We start from the raw sequence: 22703 nt of genomic DNA, 5'->3' as shown, positions 1-22703 counted from the left end.
TAAGTTTCAGGGTTTCTTGACTATTTTTCCACAGGAAGGATCTGGAAAAAGTAATTCTTAAACATTAAATTTATAAAGCTAAATGCATTGTAACAAATTTTTTTAAAAAGCACTTGGTTAAAGAAGAGATAATAAGATAATGCAAGTGGTTTTCGCCAAAAGCTGGAAACAATAAATAGTTCATTAGTTTATTACAAGAGATACCCAAGATCCATTGCGTTAAGAAGTCACTGGTTCCAGGGACTTGGTAAGGGCTGTCTCTCAGTTTAAACTGGTGGTTACCAGGTGGATGAGCAGTTAAAATATCCCATGCATCTTGCCCACATTAATACTGCAGGGCAGTATTAACTGGCTCTATGTTGCAATCAGGACCAACCTGAAGGCTGTGAAGTCCTTCTTTAGTTATTCAAATTAAGATCTGATGGGGTCATCAGGGGTTGAGTACAAGATTAGCCCCAGGCATAAGTAGGGAAGTCCTGTCAGGAACAGAGATCATGTCCAGAAGAGGCCCCAGCCCCATAAGGAACCCTTATCTTTGATTTGTCTCTAACTTCAGTTCCCTCCCTCAGTGACTTACCTTCGTGCCAAGGACCATACTGATAGGTCCCTAGTGGCGGCCTACTGGTTTCCAAAATCCTGCTCCTGCCACATGATGAGTAATGATCCTGTCAGGATCATTGACAGGGAGGTGATGGCATGGTGGCATTGTCGCTGGACCAGAGATCCAGGGTAATGCTCTGGGGGCCTGGGTTCAATTCCCACCATGGCAGATGGTGGAATTAAAAGTCTAATGATGACCATGAAACTTTCATTGATTGTTGTAAAGACCCATCTGGTTCACTAATGGGAAAGGAAATCTGCTGTCCTTACTCTAGACAGTTGTGGTTGACTCTGAACAAGGACAATTAGGAATGGGCAATAAATGCTGGCCTATCCAATGAATGAATACAAAAAAAGGATTGGGCAAGATTCTGACCCCAGGTATAAAAATAAGGCTGAGAACTAATATGTCTTGTCCTTTCTGTGTTGTTGGCATGTAAATTTGCTCTGGCATCCCATGCATTGATCCTGTCTCCATTAAAATTTAACATTAACAGTGATACAGATTCCTATTATATTTGTTGGAAGGGGCCAAGCTCAAAATAAGAATGCAAGAGTGCAGTTGGGAGCTTTTTGTTCAAGTCAAGCAAGATGACCCATTATTATTATTTTGTATTATTGGGTGAAGACAAGTTGTAATGATGTAACTATTTGTATGTTCACTTGCTGCGAAATAAAGTAGGCCAATCTTTTGTGTCTGGCTCTGTCTCACTGAGACATTTGATGGTCCACCTTCAAAAAGATTGGAGAAAAAAAGTGTGTGCATGTGAAAGACAAATCAATTCATCTTTATTTGTCTACCTTTCTGTTTACAATGAAAAATGAGGAATTAAACAGATTAATTTTTTTTTAAAGCATACCAGCCACTGGCCAACTTAATAAAAACAAAAAACTGCGGATGCTGGAAATCCAGAACAAAAACAGAAACAGAAATACCTGGAAAAACTCAGCAGGTCTGGCAGCATCGGTGGAGAAGAGCACAGTTGACTTTTCAAGTCCTCATGAGCCTTCAACAGAACTAAGTAAAAATAGGAAAGGGGTGAAATATAAGCTGGTTTAAGGGGGGTGGAGTGGCGGGGTGGAGTGGTTGAGGGGGGGGGGAGTGGGGGGGAGAAGTGGGGGGTGTTGTTGGGACAAGCAAGCAGTGATAGGAGGAGATAACCAAAAGATGTCACAGACAAAAGGACAAAGAGGTGTTGAAGGTGGTGATATTATCTAAAAGAATGTGCTAATTAAGAGTGGAGAGCAGGACAAGCAAGGTACAGATAGCCCTAGTGGGGGTGGGGTAAAATAAGACTAAAAGGGCATAAAAGGTATAGATAAACGATGGGTAGAAATACGTTTAAAAATAATGGAAATAGGTGGGAAAAGAAAAATATATATAAATTATTGGAAAAAACAAAAAGGAGGGGGAAGAAACGGAAAGGGGGTGGGGATGGAGGAGGGAGTTCATGATCTAAAATTGTTGAACTCAATATTCAATCCGGAAGGCTGTAAAGTGCCTAGTCAGAAGATGAGGTGCTGTTCCTTCAGTTTGCGTTGAGCTTCACTGGAACAATGCAGCAAACCAAGGACAGACATGTGGGCAAGAGAGCAGGGTAGAATGTTAAAATGGCAAGCGACAGGGAGGTCTGGGTAATGCTTGCGGACAGACCGAAGGTGTTCTGCAAAGCGGTCACCCAGTCTGTGTTTGTTCTCTCCAATGTAGAGGAAACCGCATTGGGAGCAACGAATGCAGTAGACTAAGTTGAGGGAAGTGCAAGTGAAATGCTGCTTCACTTGAAAGGAGTGTTTGGGCCCTTGGACGGTGAGGAGAGAGGAAGTAAAGGGGCAGGTGTTGCATATTCTGCGTTTGCATGGGGAGGTGCCGTAGGAGGGGGTTGAGGAGTAGGGGGTGATGGAGGAGTGGACCAGGGTGTCACGGAGGGAACGATCCCTATGGAATGCCGCCAGGGGGGGTGAAGGGAAGATGTGTTTGGTGGTGGCATCATGCTGGAGTTGGTGGAAATGGCGGAGGATGATCCTTTGAATGCGGAGGCTGGTGGGGTGATAAATGAGGACAAGGGGGACCCTATCATGTTTCTGGGATGGAGGAGAAGGCGTGAGGGCGGATGCACGGGAGATGGGCTGGACATGGTTGAGGGCCCTGTCAACTACTGTGGGTGGAAAACCTCGGTTAAGGAAGAAGGAAGACATGTCAGAGGAACTGTTTTTGAAAGTGGCATCATCAGAACAGATGCGACAGAGGCAAAGGAACTGAGAGAATGGGATGGAGTCCTTACAGGAAGCGGGGTGTGAGGAGTTGTAGTCGAGGTAGCTGTGGGAGTCGGTAGGCTTGTAATGGATATTGGTGGACAGTCTATCACCAGAAATCGAGACAGAGAGGTCAAGGAATGGAAGAGAAGTGTCAGAGATGGACCATGTGAAAATGATGGAGGGGTGGAGATTGGAAGCAAAATTGATAAATTTTTCCAGGTCCCGATGAGAGCACTTGAAGCACATCTGATTTGATTTTTGAGCAACACAAACTTGGGTGCTCGACATTTCCACCAAAAAGACCTTATTTAAATATTCAGATTGGGTTCTATTGCTAGCTGTAAGAACCAGAAGCATGTTTCAGGTACCAAGAAGTGGAATGTGCTTAGTGGCAGTGGATGTGCAGCAGCCTAACTGAACTAAATGGACTGTTGCCTGCCATCCTGAAATGTGACTATGTCAATAGTTTTGATCTCTTACTCGTGCCATCAAACAAGCGATGAGATTGTACAGATTACTATCAATCTGATGTGTGCTATCATTGAATATTGCTCTCGCAATATCCAATTCAGATCATTAAGGGATCATATTGTTATAATCATGGATTACAGTAATGTATATTTGGTACTGTTGGTCTGTTCTGATAGCTAGTGGGTTAAATTTTTATGTGGAACACAGAATTGGCACATGATGGTTGGGGAGTTGGATCATCTGCCTGATGAAAAATTTAAGTGGCCCAAAGTTGCATCTCCTAAACCATGACTTCAACTTGGCAATCTTTATGAAAGGGACCTGGGAAGAGGACTATCTGCTGAGGAGCTGGTGCATCACGACAGATGGTACGGAGGTGGCCTCCTCCACCATGTGTGGCATTCTGATGTAAATCCTTAATTCTTTGCATTCTACAATGGAACATTTGATCTCTGCTGTGAAAATTTCAGTCAGGCCAGCAAGGCTGGAGCCTTGATCAGCAGTGATAGCAGCTCTAATCAGCCAGTGGAGTAAAGGTACTCCAACAGTGCTGTTAGGTAGGGAGTTCAATAATTTTAACCCAGCCACAATGAAGGAATGGCAATATATTCCCAAGTCAGATGATGTGTGACCTGATGGGGTATCTTGAAGATGTCTGCTACCCTTGTTTTTCCAGGTGTGAGAGGCCGTGGGTTTGGAAGGTGCTGTCGAAGGATCCACTGTGCTGGGTGTGCATTCACTGTGTCTGAATCTAGTGCCGAGGTCAATACCATGTGTTCAGCTTGGCTTTATTCTTATAATTTCTTGTAGTGGTTTGGTACAACTGAGCGCTGGGCCATTTCAGAGGGTAGTTAAGAGTCAATCACATTGGTGTGGGCCTGGCGTTACACATGAACCTGACTGGGTAAGGACAGCAGATGACCTTCCCTACAGTACGTTGGTAAAACAGATGGCTTTTTAACAACAATCCAGTAGCTTTGTTGTCCAAGATTTATTTAATCAATTCGCTGAATTTAAATCTCACACTTGCCGTGACGGGGTTTGAACTCCTGTCCCCAGGTCATTAGCCCAGACCTCTGGATTACTAATCCAGTAACAATCTCGATAACTTCCTGGAAACAAAAGAAAACACTGTAGGTGCTGAAAATCTGAAGTAAAAACAGGAAATGCTGAAAACGCATTTTCTGTTTAAATAACATCCAGGGTATCTGGCAATGCAGGTCAAGTTCAGTAACATTGCACACTAGCTGCATATTAACTGAATGTACGCCTTTCCCAGTGATAAACTAGAGATTATTGCCGCATGGGATGTTGAGTGGCACATATGTTTTGCTAATTGTTTCTTGCACCTGTGGGAACCACTGCCAGCTGTAGAACTGGACAAGTTCTCTCTCCATTTGTCTGCTTCCATAGAAACATATCGATTGTTAGCCTCCCTGAATAGAGAATTAGTGACCTTCTTGATACAGTTATGAGCAGCTGCCTGATTAATGTGGCAAAGGTTACTTGATACTACTTGGAAGTTGCTTTGGTGACAGTGACTGATAGAGATAAAACTTTTTCTTCATAGAATTGGGCTGCAGAGTTTCAGTCAGAAGTAGATTCATTTCCCCACCAGTTGGGAGAAAGCACAGTCTTTTGAAGCACTGGCAGTCAGCAAAGTAAGACAGTTGTCATTTACAGATCTCGAAGAGGGTACATGTGTGTTTATGTTGCACCTTGTAGGATACCTCATTCAAATAGCCCCCAATTTAGTCTCTTCCGACTTTTCCCCTTTCTTTACATCATAACATAAGAATAGAGGGATTCCCATTGGAAAATCCATATCCCCAATTAATTGCAGTAATTTGAGCAAAGATGAGTAAAACTAATAGCAAAGGTTCTGACTGCATCTTCAAAGCACTAAAGAGATTGATATACAGGCAAAATAACACCAACATTGAACAGCAGCATACAAAATGGCCTCCAAAACGTGGTAATCGGATGCATTCCTGCAGTAACTCAAGCTACTTTTCACATGGCATAATTATTTGCAGTGTGTTTGGAAGAATTTGAAGAAAATTACTTGACAATTAGCCATAGCCCACTGGGCTTAATTTCATGCAATTTATTGGGTACCTGCTGCTCTCCCCTCTGCCGCACAGCTACAGATCCGTGGAGTGGAACCTACTGTAGGTGCAATACCTGGTAGTCACTTTGGACCTCATCTGAGATCCAATCTAAAGCAGCATAAGCGGCTGCCATCCCCATGAGATGAAGCAAACCTCTAACATGCAGAAAGTAACCTCTAAATTGTATAAAGTAACCTCTCAGCAAAAGTACCGGGAAGAACACCTTTCATACTCACAGGTAGGAAAGTAGCTGTAGTCACAGCTGCCTTCTTTCCCTGGGATTGCTTCAGCCCCTTCAACTGCCGTGTGTATTCACCTTGGTTTCCTTGGCGAGTTTCAGGTAGCTCTGGGAAACCTGTGGGCCTGGTGTTAAAGTGTAAAGGGTGTGCCAGTATCACCCTAAGTGAGCGATTTGCACGTGGAAACGGAGCCTAACGCGCTACAGTCAAATGCACAAGTCAGCAGGCCGGTGCCAACTGTCAAATTTTCCAGCATTAATCCCCTTCACCCCCCAAGACCCTCAACCTCCACATCCAAACTCATGCACTCTTCCACATGAAAATTCAGTGCATTGTGTGCACTCTTGGGCATCTTACCTTCACAAAAATTATTGTTTGGCTTAAAAGTCAGAGAAAATTAATACGGATGAAAAAGTAGTAAATTAGGGCCCTATAATATGAGGAAAAGTGTAAAATTGATCTGTTTTTAATTGGAGAGAAGAACAACGAGGGGAACTAGATCTAGAGCTTCAAAATAACAAGGGGCATAATAGTTGATGGAGGTTCAAACAGGCTTTTTGAGTTGAACTGTGAGCACAGAACTACAGGATACATGTTAAAAATTAACAAGCCTCAAGTGAGGCTAGGGCTTAGAAGAAAACTTTCATTCCCCTCTCAGATTAGTAAATGTGTAAAATAAACTCCTGCCAAAAGTAATGGAGACCGAGACAATTAAGAATCCATATATTTATTCATCTGTGATAGGCATACACTGAGATGATCAAATTCTCAATGGAACACCACAGCCTTGTGCTGTTTATCAGGATGTGTTGCGGCTAACGTGTGAATGTTATTTTGAAGTTTAGCCTATTTACCATTAGGGTCAAGGAGTTTTCATGAAACCTTCAAAATATTAAATGGCAGGGTTGGTCACATTGAGATAACTCTACATGACCTGTGGAAGGAGGGGACCTTGATGGGCCAAACCCTTTTTCTTGTTTCATGCTTTAGTGTGATCTTTATGATCAAGTATTTGGTAAACCTTTCAAGTTGTTTATAAATTTACAAAATTACGATGTAAGTCACTTTGGTAGAGAATGAGGTGGGAACACAAGATTTTTCAAATTATTTTTTGCAACTATAAAACAGAAATAACTGAAATCAGCAGCTGATATAAGCTGGTGCTGGGATTTAAAGGTGCTATATTCCACAGTTCCACAGTGTGTTAAAGAGTGTTCCACACTCATGTACAGAATTTTATGGACCTCCACTGGCAAGGTTGTAGGCAGGGGGCCCATAAAATTCCCCTGGTGACCTTACTGCCACCTCTCTGCAATTTTATTCGTGGCGGACAAGGCGAGGTTGGCCTCCTAGCCCTTGCCCCAATTGAGGCTCTTAAGTGGCTAATCATTAGATACTTCAGGGACAATTTTGAGGCTGGTGGGAGGGGTTCAGTGTTGTGGGGAAGCCAGGCAGGCAAGCCTGCTTGGCCTCAGGCCTGAGAGGTGGGGTGTCTGCCTCCGTCACTGGCCCCCTTTCCAGATTGGGCAGCCCTCCCCAAAGTCTGCCCCCCAGGTTCTGCCTCCCTGTCTGACCTTGTTACCATGACCTCCAACCACCCCTCCTTTCCCCACACCACCAGGTCTCCCATCCCATCCCTGCTGTGAGACCCCATACTTATCTGGTCCTGTGGGCTCTGGCATTTAGATTGGTAGGACTGCTGTCTGATGTGGGACTTCCTCCCAAGTGAGGGGCAGATGTCCCACCTCCAGTCAATTAACACCTCATATGAAGCTTTAACGAAAACCATTTTTCTTCTCTCTTTCAGGTGTCAAGAATTGCAAGCTTCTTCAACCCTCAGATACCAATGCCCCTCTGGATCCTTCACCCCCTTGGCTTCCCTCTGACCCCATACCACCTTTCAAACTTATCCTTTTCCATCATTTGCTGTGTACAGCTTTGGTCTGTTCCTTCAGAGGGTACATACTTGCTTTGGAAGCAGTTCAGAGAAGGTTCACTTGACAGTTTCGTGGGATGAAGAGGTTGTCTTATGAGTACAGGTTGAGCAAGGTGAGCTTATACACATTGGAGTTTAGAAGAATGAGAGGTGATCTTATTGAAGCATGTGAGCTTCTGGGGTAGATGCTGAGAGGATGCTTCTTCTCATGGGGGAATCTAGAACTAGGGAAGCACAGTTTAAAGATAATGAGTCTCCCATTTAAGACAGCGATGGGGAGGCATTTCTTCTCTCAGAGGTTGTTAGTGTTTGGAATTCTCTTTCACAGAGTGTGATTGAGGCTGGGTGCTTGAATATATTCAAGAGTGAGCTATATTGATTGACAAGGGGGGTCAAGGGTTATGGGGGACAGGATAGAAGGTGGCGTTAAGGCCACAATCAGATCAGCCATGAACTTATTGAGTGGTGGAGCAGGCTTGATGGGCTGAATGGTCTACTCCTGCTCCTATTTCTTATGATCTTATGACCTTCCCCTCTCTGATGTCAAATGGTCAGTCTTCAGCAAAGTCCTTATCCCATTACACCCTCACTTCAATGAATTTCTAGCTCAGCATGACTCTGATCTCTTCTTCCATCACCTTTGCATCCATGCGCACTTCTTCCACCAAGAGATTTCCACACCGGACCAACCCTCCACTCTTCAGGATTCTCATTCCACCTGGATCCCTTCCTCTAGCCACTTAACCTCTTTTGATCTTTGCACTAGAAACAGCCAGTGTGGTATCAGCCATTTGAATTTCCCTAGTCCCATCACTCATTCTACTATAACTCCCTCTGAACTTACAGCACTCTGTTTTCTCAGATCCAACTCTGATTTTGATCTGAAACCTGTAGAAAAGAGTGGCATTTTTCTTTTGCCACAGACCTCCACCTTGCAGCAACTGAACGTCATCTCTCCAACATCTCTCTTATAATATGGTTGGTGAAATTATTAATAGATTATTTGGTCCTCCCCATCGGCCCTCCCTTATCTTTCCCTGGACCATAACTCATCCATTGAATTTTTTAATATACCGGCAGGATTTTCTGCTCCCGTTTACGGCAGGTATCATGGCGGACAGGGGGAGGGTGCGGAATTTGGCTGAAGGGACAGAAATTGGTTTCACGCCGGTGTGAAATCACAGCAGGATCATCCGATAGTGTCCGCCATGGTGGATCGTGAAACGTGCTGGAGGCTGGTGTGAAATCGATTTGCATCCTGCTAATGGGATGCAAAGTAAGGCCCAACCGGAATCATCACCCCTTCCCCCCCGTCCCCCCTCCCCCCCACTCACGCCCGATTTACCGATACGCTGGCAGGAAAACATGCTGATCCAGAAGACATCTGGACAAGTGTGACATGCTGAAGTTGGGACTTCCCTTTAGGGCCTTTCTCAGATCGTGGATATCTGAGGAGGAGAAGATGCTGGAGCCCTACAACTACCGGATACTGGAGGAACACATGCATCACCTGCTGGGTGGATTCTCATGGATGTGGGTCCACCACGAAGCAGCTCTCACAAGGTGGGAGGTCTTCACACAGTAGCTTTGACTTCACTGAGGCTTCAGACCTTCATGGACTTCGTTGAATCTTTGGACCTGCTTCGGAACTTCAGGGACTTCGACATGGGTTCGAACCATATTCCAGGGATTTGAACATGGGCTTGCACCATCCTCCAGGGACTTCGCCACGGGCAGGTACTGGATGAGCAGCGAAGGGGGGTGGCGGGGGTAGAGGAAGGTCTAGGTGTGAGTGGGAGAGGAAGGTGTACTGACGGCGACGGGGAGGGAGGCGTTGAGGTTGGGGGTGAGGGAAGTGAAGTTGAGGCGGGGGGGTGCGAAGGTGTTGGAGAGTGTAGTTGGGGCTGGGGGTTGGGGGGTCGAAGGTGTAAGTGGGCAGGAAGGTGTAAGGGGGCAAGGTGTAAGGGGGGAAGATATAATGGGGTGGTGGAATGTCCAGGTGAATGTGCAAGGGAGAGGTCTGTGGAGACAATGTGAGGCTCATAGGGAGCGAACCAAGGGTGAGTGTGGTAGGAGAGAATGGTGAGTGTGAGAGGGGCAGAGGGTGCCGGTAGGGTGGGAGGGTGAGGGTGCATTGGTACTAGCTGAAGAGGCCCCGAGGGTGTTTGGTGAGAACACAGAGGCAAACTCGGACCCTGAGGGTGGGAAGGAGGTGGCCAGGGAGGTCAATGTGGATGGGGGATTTTCATGAAGGTAGGGAACTGGCACATTCACTTGGACATTCCTGAAGGAGAAGGGTTTGGGCTGTAGGCTAATGGTGGGGAGGTGGAAGGTGACACCAGAGGGGTCCATTGCGATAGGGAAAAGTACATGGGTGACTGGGGGAGGGGAAAGAACAAGGGAGCTTACCAGAAACTTAACGACTACCATATCACAGAAATTGTAAGTGAGCGGAGCCTCATGATGGACGGTACAGGTGCTGCATGGGAGTGTGATCAGTGGGTGGGTGGAGATGCAGGTCAGCTCAGGTGGCTAACTGAACCCCAGCAGGCAGCATTGAAAATGCTTGGGACAGTGAGGTGAGTGTGATGGAGAAAAGCTCCGCATGCGTGGGAGAGTGCTTGCACAAGGCTCCGAAAGGTCCTGTCACACACACACTTGTCTCTCCAGAATTACTCGTGGCCTGGTTGCATGCAGCTAAACTGTTAATAGGGGGGGATGCAGGGGGAGGCCTTGCGAAGCCTGTCAATGAAGCTGAAAGACAACATTACACATTATACAGCGAAAATGAATATATCTTCAGATTATTAAGTGACAAAGTATGTTCGCCCATTCAACCACTTGTGATCAAAACTTCTTGACTTTTCTAGGCCTACCGCTTCTTCTAAGTGCTGCCCTGACATCCGCAGCAGAGGTGGAGGTGGCCTGATTGGCCCTGTTGCCTCTGATGACTTTGTCGTACGTCTTCTGGCGCCAAGGCCTTGAGGGCCCCGGTTTGCTTTGGCTGTCCTCCTGTGAGCCAGCTGCTCCCTCTGCGGTGACAGCGGACAAGGTTGAAGGGATCACAGGCAAAGTGGACTCTGAGGGACCTGACAGCCTCTGAGATTCCTGAGTGGATGACTCAGGGGTGTCCAGCTGCTGCTCCTCCTCTCTTCGGGCGCCCAAGGGCTCCGGCCTGATTCCTTGAGGGGAAGGAGCACCTGGAGGGATGTTGAGGTGCCCTGTTTCCCTTTCACATTGCCACTGTAGGAACTCACCCATGGCTACCACGATGGAGTGCAGGTATACGCGCATTGCTGCACTCTGTTGGACCAGGGTCTCCATGGCATCTACCATCCTTCCCATGGAGACCTCCATACGTGCACATGTGAGCACCACTTCATCAGAGAGCAGGTGGACGCACTCCTCCAGCTCACATGCCATTCTGTTGAGGGCTTCCAAAAGTGCTTTGTGATGTTCTCCCACCTTCTGCTCACTGTCCACGATGAGTTGGAAGGCTGAATCCAGAGGCTCATCATCTGACTCGGACCTCACAGATTCCTCTTTCCCAGCAGTCCTCTGTTTGCTGAGGAGCTCGGCTGAACCTTCCTCTTCCTGCTGCGAACATGTGTCTGGACGGTGACCACCAGATTGTGAACCCGAGCCTGCTCTAGATCTAGGTCCCACCGAAGTGTGTGTCTCTGTGCTGGTAGAGGGTGTGGGTTGTGGCTGTGATGGGTTTTCCAGGCTGCTTATTTCCAGCTTTTCAATGGAGGAGGTCTCCTCATGGCTGGAGGTGAGGACATGGATGGAGCTGAGGGACTGGCTGGCTGAGGGTGTTGGTCGCTTGGCACAGTTCCCGGTGAACCAAAGTACAGATAATTAGTGCATGGCAGCAGAGTCAAAAGCAGGAGAGAGAGAGACCACTCACAGTTATGTTGAGAGAGGGATGAACTGGTGCAGGACCCTCACGTGGGTGTTCGCTGCCAACCTCATCGTTGCCATGGGAATGGACCACATCCTCACCAGCTAGTGCATTGGCACGCCCCTCAAAGTGAGTGAGGGGCCTAATGTGGGCCCTTTTTAGTGTCTTGATAGACTTGTCTTGTAGCTTGCTATTCACAATGATGTGGCTTGTCCTTCCATGGGCACCGATTCCAAGCTTTTCTTCACAGCACCCTCCATATGCTGCTGTTTAATATTTAATCAGCTCCACCTCAACTGATGTATTGTTGGCCTCATTAGATAATTAATGGTTGCACATTTCTCATTTGCTTCAGTTGATACAACTGCAGCCAGTAATTAGAGCAGGAGTTTATTAGTTGCGCTGATTTAGTTTATTTGTGAAATACTCTCTTGATTGAAGCCACTGGGAACGTGTAACGTGAAAGACTGTTTTTTTCTGTTTTAATGGTGCTGTTTTGTTTACATTTTACTACAGTTTTACAACACCACACATTCTAGCAGTTCTGGGAACAGTTGGTGGTGTAGATTTGACTTTTATAATTCAGTAGGTAATTGGGTACTTCAAGGAATAATGCTTCTAGATTACATTCAACAAACTTTGTAAGAGCGGCTGGTAGAATATCGTCATCTGGTGAGAGAATCCCCAATGCTATAATTACAACTTATAATGACAATTAGAAAGGCTATCCAGCAAATAGTCTAATCCTTTAGAACTATCTGCCTGTACATAGAACGCCACAGAGTATGCAACCCATTGGTAAAGGTAACCTTATGCACAGACAATGAAACAAAAGATAATCCTTCCTTTATATTTGAGATTTTCTGAAGTAAACTATTTTAGGTAATCTGGGATACAGGCCTTCATGCATGCTAAGTCTTGTGCAATATGTTGATTAGATGGTAAACATTTGTGTCCTACATGTGAATCATCGCATGCATATTTATAATGCTATTTAATTAAAGTATAAATATTTTAAATGTTTTACACATTGGTAGAAGAATTGCACTTGACAAATAGGTGACCTGAAAATAAATAGGTTCTTGAGCACATTTATACATGGATATTGTACATAAAGTAACACTTTATATCTTCCTTCCTGTCTGCCTGATGACAAGCTTGTTCAGGCTCCTAATCCACAAAATTTTGGTTATAACGTCTGATCTTTTCATATCCTTTGTGGAGTCCTGAAACACATGAATTAGTTAATTGGCTTCTACAACATTTGCTTAAAAAGTCACTTTTAATGAAGGCTATCAGTCTGCCTGCGTGTGAGATTAATCACCATCCTAGTGTAACTTGTGATTGATAACACTTCGCCAAATTTCAATCACAGAAATTAAACTCCTGTTCATTTGTTCTCCTTTACATTTAATTGGTATTCACTAAAGCATTGTATTCCACCAGAGAGGTTCTCCAGGTGCTCTGATGGTTAAAGATTGCATTGCACCATCTTAATTTTTTGCTGTTTTTTTCTGAGTAATTTACCTAATTCCTCACAATAGGATTATGTCTTTTTAAACTACTGGTAATGGTTTTATTTTCTAGTGTTATATTTCATCAAATCTTTGTTGTTTTAATGAATATTATATTGGGATACATTTAGGCAGGGAGAAGCAGTGAGCTAGTTATTAAACCATATCCCCTTGAGCTGTTCTGTTGTTTAGAAAGATCATGGCTGCTCTGTGAACTTACCCCATATACCTGCCTTCACCACATATCCCTTAATATCTTTGACTAACAAAAAGTTATCTATATCAGTTTTTAAATTATACCAGCTTCTACAAACCATGTCCCCTCATACTCCCCGTGCCACCTCCATGGTGCCATGTAGCCTCCGCAGCCACTCACCCAGTCTCCACAATGTGCAGTCCCCATGAGCCAGGCAATAGCAATGGGTGCAGGTGGGAAAAAATTCTTGTAACAATCTAATAAAACTTTAATTTAAAAACAATTCATTGATACTGTAAAAGAAAACTATAATCCCGTAGAAAAGAAGTTAATCCCTTTAAATAGCCATTAAGTTGTATAAACAAGCAACCAAATATTCAGGAACCACGTCAAAGGCAGATTATGTTATTACAAGCTCTTTAAAGTGTCAATCACTTCCCTGAGTATCTGTGTCAAAACAGTTGAGTACGTCATCATATTTTGGAACTCAGCCAAGCATTCATAATGTCCACAGCTATAAAAACATCAGCTTTCAGCTCTCGAACCTCTAAGGTCTTCTCAACCCATGCAAAGGTCATACAAAAATTGTGTTGGCTTAGAAAGGCAGAGGAAAACTGTTTTCCAGCAAAAATATATATATTTGGCATTTCATGACCCGATTTCCACCCCGAAAGCGAGACAAAAATCGAGCCCCAGGTATTAGTCTGGTAAATATACATGCACTCCCTCTAAAATCAATATATCCTTCCTAAAGCTTGGATCCCAGACTGCTGATCGTACGCCAAGTGTGGACTAACCAAGTCTTTGTATAGTTGAAGCATGACTTCTACCCCCTTCCATTCTATTCATCCAGATGAAAAGGCCAGAATTCCATTAGCCTTTTTGATTTTTTCCTGTACCTGTTCATTACATTTTAATGACCTATGTATCTGAACACCAAAAACCCTTTAGACCTCCATGGTTTCTAGCTTTTCATCTAGCTGTTCTATCCTTTTTAGGTCTAAAGTTCATGACCCCAGAAAGACCTCACATTTGCCTATTTTGAAATCTACTTGACACATTTTTTTTGCTTGTTGACTTAATCTATCAATATCGTTTTGAAATTGTATGCTTCTGCTTAGAATACTACCTACCTTTATATTTCCAGCAAGTTGGGAGATGTATTTTTTATCCCATCATCTAAATCATTAAAGGATAAAGTGAATAGGTAAGGCCTCAACACAGATCCTTGCAAGTCACCAGTGGTTGCACACTGCCAATCTGAGTACCTGTCCATTATCGCTACCATCAGTCTTCTAGCACACGACCAATTTCCTAACCAGGTCAATAATTTGCCTTCAATTCCAAGAGCTTCAACATTAGCTCACAGTCTCTTCAGGAAGGTCATATAAATAACATGCATAGATATTCCCCTGTCCACTACTTTAGTCACCTCTTCAAAATATTCAATCAGATTTGTCAAGCATGACCTACCCTTTACAAATCCATGCTGGCTCACTGTGCTGAATGAACTAATGGAGTGAGGATACAGATCAGCCATGATCACATTGATTGATGAAACAGGCTAAAGGGACTGAATGACTTACTTCCATTCCTATTCTTCTTAAATAAAAACAACATTTTATTAATTTTGGTAAATTTGCTAGGAGCTCTGGAACATGTATTTTAATCTATATGAAAGAAAAATGCTTGAGAATCTAATCAAACATTTTCTTTGCACATACATGCAAAATATAAAGTATTTTGTTTTCAATATAATAAAACGGAAGTTACACAGAATAGTGTTGGGATTTGGACTTTTTGCTGAACTTCAGAGTAAGAAAATTCTGGTCGGGGAATAACTTAATTGGCAAATAAGACAGTCACTAATTTAGAATGCAAACTAACAAGGTTTATTGGACAACAGAGTTTAATATTTAACATTCCACTAATCAAGGCAGGCATGACACACTGTCTTTCCCGTGGATCCCCAGATTTCTGGGGTCTTCTCTTCTTCTTGGTTCTTTGAACATGGTCCCTTGACTCACAACATTATTCAAGGCTTAAACTTGGAAACGTAACTCTAACATGCATGCAAAGCTCCTTTGCAGCTCCAAGATGCCAAACTCTAATCTCCCAGTCAGGAAACGTATTGCTGTAGCTGCATGTTTCACAGCTACTTGCTGAATTCTTCTCCCTCTCTCTTTCAAGCTTAAAGCAGCTCCTGACAAAAACTGTTCACTTTTTCATAAGGAAATTGCTTTAACCCTAATTCTGGATTCTGCTACTGATCTGGATTCCTACGAGAATCCCCAACTCTGTGACAATTACATTAGACATTTCTGCATTCTTACAGCAATCCCCAGCCTTTGACAATTTAGTCACGTCTGGATATTTATGGCAACCCCCAACCTATGACAATTACCTGAAGACTGGCAATGTGGTATGCAAATGCTAACTTCCTTGCAAGTGCCCTACCACTAACTCCTAAATTTATCTTTCAGCAAGAGCCCCCTTAGCAATTTTCCTGAGATAAATATTATCCCCTGGCAAGTGCAAACACCCTAGTGATGTTCCCCAATTTTTAATACCCTTTTCACAGGTAGCTTTTGCAACATTCAGCCCATATTGTGTACCTATGTTAACATGACTAATAACTTCTAAACAAATGCTTGCAGTTCTTGATCAACGGGAAGGCTGCTCATGGCTTCCTTACAACAACCTAACCTTCGCTTGTACCTTTTACTTACAATTCTAGACCTCAGGCAACCCTCCTAGCCAATTGGCATCCCAATTTTGGCTTCTGTTCACTGCTAATGCTAGACTCACTGGAGCCCAATTATGTAAATGTGCCCCAGCAAAAACTCCACATGCTCTTTCTTAAAGCTACATTACAGTATTTTGGCACTTAAATACTTCTTAACAACATCCCAATAATACATACAAATTAAGGCTTATATCACTAAGCTAACGTACAGTACAATTTTATAACTTAAGCTTTATTAATTACACAGATGTATCAATGAGGTGAAGTGTAACAATATGAAAGTGTGTATTATCTAAACAGGTAAAGATTTGTGGTGTTGAAAAATCAATATTAACATTGTTTGCTTAAATATAACAGTATTTTCTGATGTTCCCTGTATAACATTTTTATCACCTTCTATTTGATCTTCACTATCCCATTAGAATAGGCAACACAGAATGGAAGAGGGCATCGGTGAAACATGCATTCAAGACCTCAGCATTAATATCCCCTCCTTTTAGAATCTGATAGATTGTCCCATTCTTCCAATACCTTTTGATTTACTGCTATGATATTACCATTGGGCCATCGCTGCTCAGGAATTCCAGTCTGGAGCTTCATTAATCATATTGTACAATCATTGTGATAAAGACAGATTGCAGTGAAAATTTGATTTAATCTTGGAGCTGACTAATCTTTCAGAAGAATTATGTTAGTTTTATAAAAAAAACTTGTTAAGCTGTAGTTAAACAAATATTTTTGCATTCTCCCGATTCTCTTTTCCATTCCAAAACAAATACATTTTGCTGAACTGCTCTGCTCTCAAAATTGACTTTTGACTACCAAAAGCTTCAGCAGCTGTATGACATGGGGGTTTAAATTGAGAATGTAAAACACAACCTATTATATACATTTATTGAGATCAAAGGAAAAAAAGATTGTGCAGAAAACAGTTCTTCAAAGGAAAAGTCAGATAATACATTGCCAGATAATAAATAAATCCAATCACATGGAGCAGGTATCACTGGAGAAAAGCATAAGAATTTAAAATGTCCCACATTCCTGAAGGGAAATTCCTGATGACTTACTTCTTTTTGCACGCTCAAGTTTCATGAGATCCTGAAGGGTTTAACACATAGCGAGAATAAGGAACTCCAGCTAGAATGAGGAACTGAAAGAAATTAGCATTAGTAAAAAAGTAGTACTAGAGAAATTAACGGGACTGAAAGTTGATAAGTCCCCTGGACCTGATGATCTACATGCCAGAGAGTTGAAAGAGGTGGCTGTAGCGATGGTGGTTGCGTTGGTGGTCACCTTCCAAAATTTGATAGATTGTAGAACAGTCCCTGCAGATTGGAAGGGAGCAAATGTAACCCTACTATTTAAGAAAGGAGGGAGAGCAAAAACACGGATATACAGACCTGTTAGTCTGACATCAGTAGCAGGGAAAATGCTAGGATCTATTATAAAGAATGTGATTACTAAGCACTTAGAAAATAATGGTAGGATTGGGCAGAATCAACATGAATTTATGAAAGAGAAATCATGTTGACAAACCAGTTGGAGTTTTTTGAGAATGCTACTATCATAATAGATAAGGGAGGACCAGTGGATGTGGTGTATTTGGATTTTCAGGAGGCTTTTGATAAAGTCCCACACAAGAGGTTAGTAAGAAAAACTAGAGCACCTGGAATTGGGGATAATATACTGGCATGGACAGAAAACATAGTCGGAATAGATGGGCCATTCTCAGGTTGGCAGGCTGTGACTAGTGGATCGGTACTTGGGCCCCAGCTATTCACAATCTATATCAATGATTTGGATGTCGGGGCCAAATGTAATGGGCAGAATTTTCCAGTCGGCATGTGGGGGCAGGCCCGACACGCCAACGTGTAAAATGATGTTCGGACATGCGTCCCGACGTCATCACGCGCTATCACGATATTTCGTTCAGTGGGCGCATGCCGGAGTTGGCTGCGCGCCCGCTGAAATATAAACACCCTATAAAGGCCATTATGAAATTAATTAAAGCACTTAAGAACACTGTCCATCCAAACTTAAGGTTGACGGGCAGGCAAAAAGCCCAAGCAGCCTTTGCGTTTTTCAGGAAACCTCATAACAGGCAGGATGAGGTTTCTTGAAGCTTTTATTAAATAAATAAATACACTTCCTTAAATTTAAAAACATGCCCCAATTCATGTGACACAATCACATGAGGGGACATGTTTAGATAAATTTTAAATCGTTTATTCAATCCTTTTAATATCCATTCAATCTTTCTGAGGCAGCTCTGTGCCTCAGGGAGATTGCTGTGCTGTTTCGCACAGGTAACACTGAGCACCACTGCGGGCCTTAATTGGCCCGCCCACGTAAAATGGCAGTGTGCAGCCAACCACAGGCGCCCAGCCCGCCCACCAATATTTCCAAGTTTGCTTGATGGGAATGTAAGTTGTGAGGAAGATGCAAAGAGGCTTCAAGGGGATTTAGACTGTTTAAGTGAGTGGGCAAGAATATGGCAGGTAAAATATAATGTTGTTATCTGCTTCTGGTATGAAAAAAAACAGAAAGGTTGAGTATTTTTTAAATGGCAAGAGATTGGGAAGTGTTGATGTCCAAAGGGGCCTGGGTGTCCTTGTTCATCAGTCACTGAAAGCTAACATGCAGGTACAGCAAGCAATCAGGGAGAGAAATGGTATGTTGGCTTTTATTGAAAGGGGATTTGTGGACAGGAATAAAGATGGTTTGCTGCAAATGTATAGAGCCTTGGTGAGACCGCATCTGGAGTATTGTGTAGAATTTTGGTCTCCTTACTTAAGTAAGGATATACTTGCCAGAGAGGGAGTGCAACAAAGGTTCACCAGACTGATTCCTGGGATGGCAGAATTGTCCTGTGAGGAGAGATTGAGGAGATTGGGCCTATATTCTCTAGAGTTTGGAAGAATGAGGAGCGATCTCATTAAAGCGTACAAATTGCTTACATGGCTCGACAGGGTTGATGCAGGAAGGCTGTTTCCCTTGGCTGAGGGGCCTAAAACCTGGGGGCACAGTCTCAGAATAAGAGGTAGGCCATTTAGGACTGTGATGCAGAGAAAGTTTTCCACTCAGAGAGGGGCGGATCTTCGGAATTCTCTACCCCAGAAGACTGTGTAGGCTCAGTCATTAGACAGAGATTGATAGATTTCTAGATATTAAAGAGATCAAGAGATATGGGGATGATGGCATTGATGCGGAAGATCAGCCATGATCTAATTGAATGGCGGAGCAGGCTCAAGGGGCCAAATGTTCTACTACCCCTCCTATTTCCCATGTTCCTGTGTTTCTATGTTCTACGGGGCTTGATTTTTGTTAATATGTTAGATGTTAAGAATCTCTGAGATGACCAAGATGGGGTCTCATGTGGCAACATTGGTTTAGACTGTGGTTAGCACAAAATGCCATCTTGGTAAAGAAGTTGAAGCCAATACTAGGAATGGATGTCTGGAGGTTTTTCAAACTGCCGATGGCCACGTAAAATGCCTCATTAAAGTGGCTGCGTGGCATTTTGATGGTTACTGCGTTTCTATCATTGGCCTCCCTTAAAAGGGAACAGTTTTTTAGAAGTAAGCAAGCTGTGATGTTGATTTTAAGCACTACTTAAAGGGATACTCACCATTTGATGGTCAGTGCAGCAGAAGGTTTAAATAAAACATTTGAATCGCATGGGAAAACTTACTGGGACACTTGGTCAAGACTACACCAACCCTTGAGCAACATTTAGGATGGAATTTCTCTGAGCACGTCACTTAAGAGAGTAGGTACTGTTCTACTCCACCTTATTTGGCAGTTAATAGGAAGTTACCATGAGAAAGGGAGTGCTTTGTCATGGGCATCTTGCTACGGAATACCCCCTGATCTGGATGAGGAATGGAAGAGGGACATGAGCCAAGCAGAGCAGCAACCAGTGCCTCTGCAGGAGAGAGGGACAGGAGCGTGAGGTGGCATTATTCTTCCCCTGCAGGTACAGAACATTCCTCCCCCTCTAGACCTCCTCCACTAGGAACTCCAGTGTCACATCGAAGGATCTGTGCACCCTCTCACCCTGAATATCCTGGAACGTGCCTCTGTGTGCCAGACAGAGCAAGCTACATATTCATTGGGTTTGTGTGTGAGGAGCCCACATATGCCACTCCAGGAATATAACATACAATAAATACTTGAATGCTAATCTGGCAGGTTTCTGGTTTAATTTCTGTTTAACCAAACTTTATTCTATATAAAAAAATTAAATAAACAAACACTATTAACTTCATTTAGTTTATAACTATGTTTGTCCTGCATTCAGGTTTACATCTTACTTTCCCCAAGAATTCTCTTATAAGGCACATCAATCTTAGATTATTTATTTCTGTAGAGAACACACATAAGTATGACACAGTCCCATGGAGAATTCTCCTCAGCTGCAATTATTTTCAGAGGTAAAACTTTCACTTACCATCTCTTGACTGTGGATACCTCAGCCCCTTGCTCTGCTTACTTTTCCAATACTTCCAAGCTAATCCCTTGTTGCTTTTATTTTAACACAAGACTCTGTGGAGGACAACTCTAGATTCTCCCATTAGATTCAACCTAGACAATCTTCAAGTTCCTGCTCCCTCACAAATTTCAAACTGAGATTAAGCCTCAACCGGATCCTACATGGTTAATGAAGAAGTTATTTTTCTTTACTCTGCTTACAGTGCAGGTCTATCTAACTGTCATTTACCTTGGCTATCTTCTCTCAGTAAGGTACAAACCACATGAGGTCCAGACTGCAACAAACCTTTTCAGCAAATACCCAAATAAATTGAAACCAGAGAACCTTTTTAAACTCCACCTATCTCCATAACAACATAGCCTGCTCTGGGATGTCCTCAAACCAACCTTTAGGTCAACTGTCCCTCATTTACAATTTTTTCTTCAATTTGATGAAGTAAATGGGTTTTAAAGCCTTTTAGGTTTCATTAAATGCTTTTAAACTAATTTAGGTCTGCCTCCAAAAACAAAAACATCTCTCTGGGCTACCATTACTGCAAGGATTGCAGACATTACATCTCCACTTCTTTAGCTAAGTAAGCCCAGCTGCTATTTTATAAGCTTACCTTCCGAGCTGTTAAGCTCTTAAGTGAAAGTGGCCCCAAACATGTGGGTGTAATGGACTCCATGCATGCTTTAATTGCATTTATCCCATTTTCTTCAGTTAAGCTTTAATCCCTAAGACTAAAAATAACACATTAAAACACATGAACCATGAACTAGGTATTTCCAACAGTGTGAAATAGGGAGAGCCAAGAAAGTTGTATTTTGACAACTAAATGGTTCCTATAAAATTTTTAGGATAAAAGTTTAAAAGTGGTTTTCTAATTCCAGCAGAACAGATAGAAGCATAATCTTAATAATCGCTGAGTTATGAAGGCGTTGGAGGAGGGCAGAACCTGGACAGTATTGAAACTTGCAAAAACCTGACCTGTGAGAGTGCTGTCATATCACAATACAGGGAAGTTAGATATGTTTAATTTCTCTTGGCCCATATTTCTGAAATATATATTGCTAACAAGGACTGTTTCCATTTTGGCAGATGTCATAGAGTAAAATGTGGAGACTTATGACCCTTTCGTATGGCCGACTGTGGGGCAGGTGGGACTGATCAGGGTGAATAACAAGCTTGTATGGTCACACCAGCCTGAGGTACAGGCTATTTTATCAACATTTCAATAACCCTGGACTGACTCCCACCCAAATCCATTGGGAATGATGTTAAGGCCGGTGGGTAGGAGGGAGAATTGCATGGCAGCACCAGGGTCCCACGGAATCGATCACCAGCAGTTAGATAAGTGTGCCTGGATTTTCAGTAGGTTATCTTGGTTGGCCAGGGGACTTGGCGGAAGGGGGGGCAGGAGTTCTAGGTGAAGCCTGGGAATGGGAAGGCCCCAGGTTTCCTCATTAGGCCCAGAGCAGTACTACTGCTCTTCCTGGCCTACAGGGAAATTAAATAATGAGATTTATTTAACTCTGCAGTCCTCTTTTGGATAATACCTTTTGGGCTCCAAGTAACATCATCAGAGACCAAATTTTACACCTCATCTGGCTGGGGCAATGGTCTTACCCTGATCCAAAACACGGATGTAAATATGATGAGTTGCACAAAGCGACAGAACTTGTGTGAGCATTCTGATTTTAACCTCTGCATGCCCCATTCTCATTGGGAAATGAGGGTTAAAATCAGGACTATAGATTATATGTGGGACCTCTCCCCCTCCCCAGCCTTGCTAGATCCCAAGCAGCTGCTGTACTTTTTATAATGGCCCACAAAAAACTCTTCTACTTGCTATAGGAATTTGTTGAGGAACATAATATTTAAATTTTAATTCTGCAAAGGTTTTGGGCCCATAACTTCTGGTGGCATGCCAGTTAAGTCAGGCCTGGGGTGGAGTTGGGTTTGGTCAGGTTGGTTCAGGCCTGGAGGGGGTTGGGTCAGGTCGGGTCAGTGTTGGGCCTGGGGCGGGTTCCAGTTGGCCCTGGGCGGGGAGGTGGAGGAGGAGGGTCAGGCCTGGAGAGCGGGAGGTTCGGGCTGGGCTTGGGGATGTGGGGTCAGGTTGGATCAGTCCTGGGAGGGGCTCAGGTTAAGTCAGGGCCATGCCTGGGGGTGTTCTGGTTGGGCTGGGGGGAGGGCTCAGGTCGGCCCTCGGGCTGTTGGGTTGAGCCCATTTGGGAGCGTGGGGGTGGTGGGGGCGGT

Source organism: Cetorhinus maximus, chromosome 15 (assembly GCF_964194155.1).
Source record: "Cetorhinus maximus chromosome 15, sCetMax3.hap1.1, whole genome shotgun sequence".
NCBI lineage: Eukaryota > Metazoa > Chordata > Chondrichthyes > Lamniformes > Cetorhinidae > Cetorhinus > Cetorhinus maximus.
Note: the sequence above shows the minus strand (reverse complement) of the source record.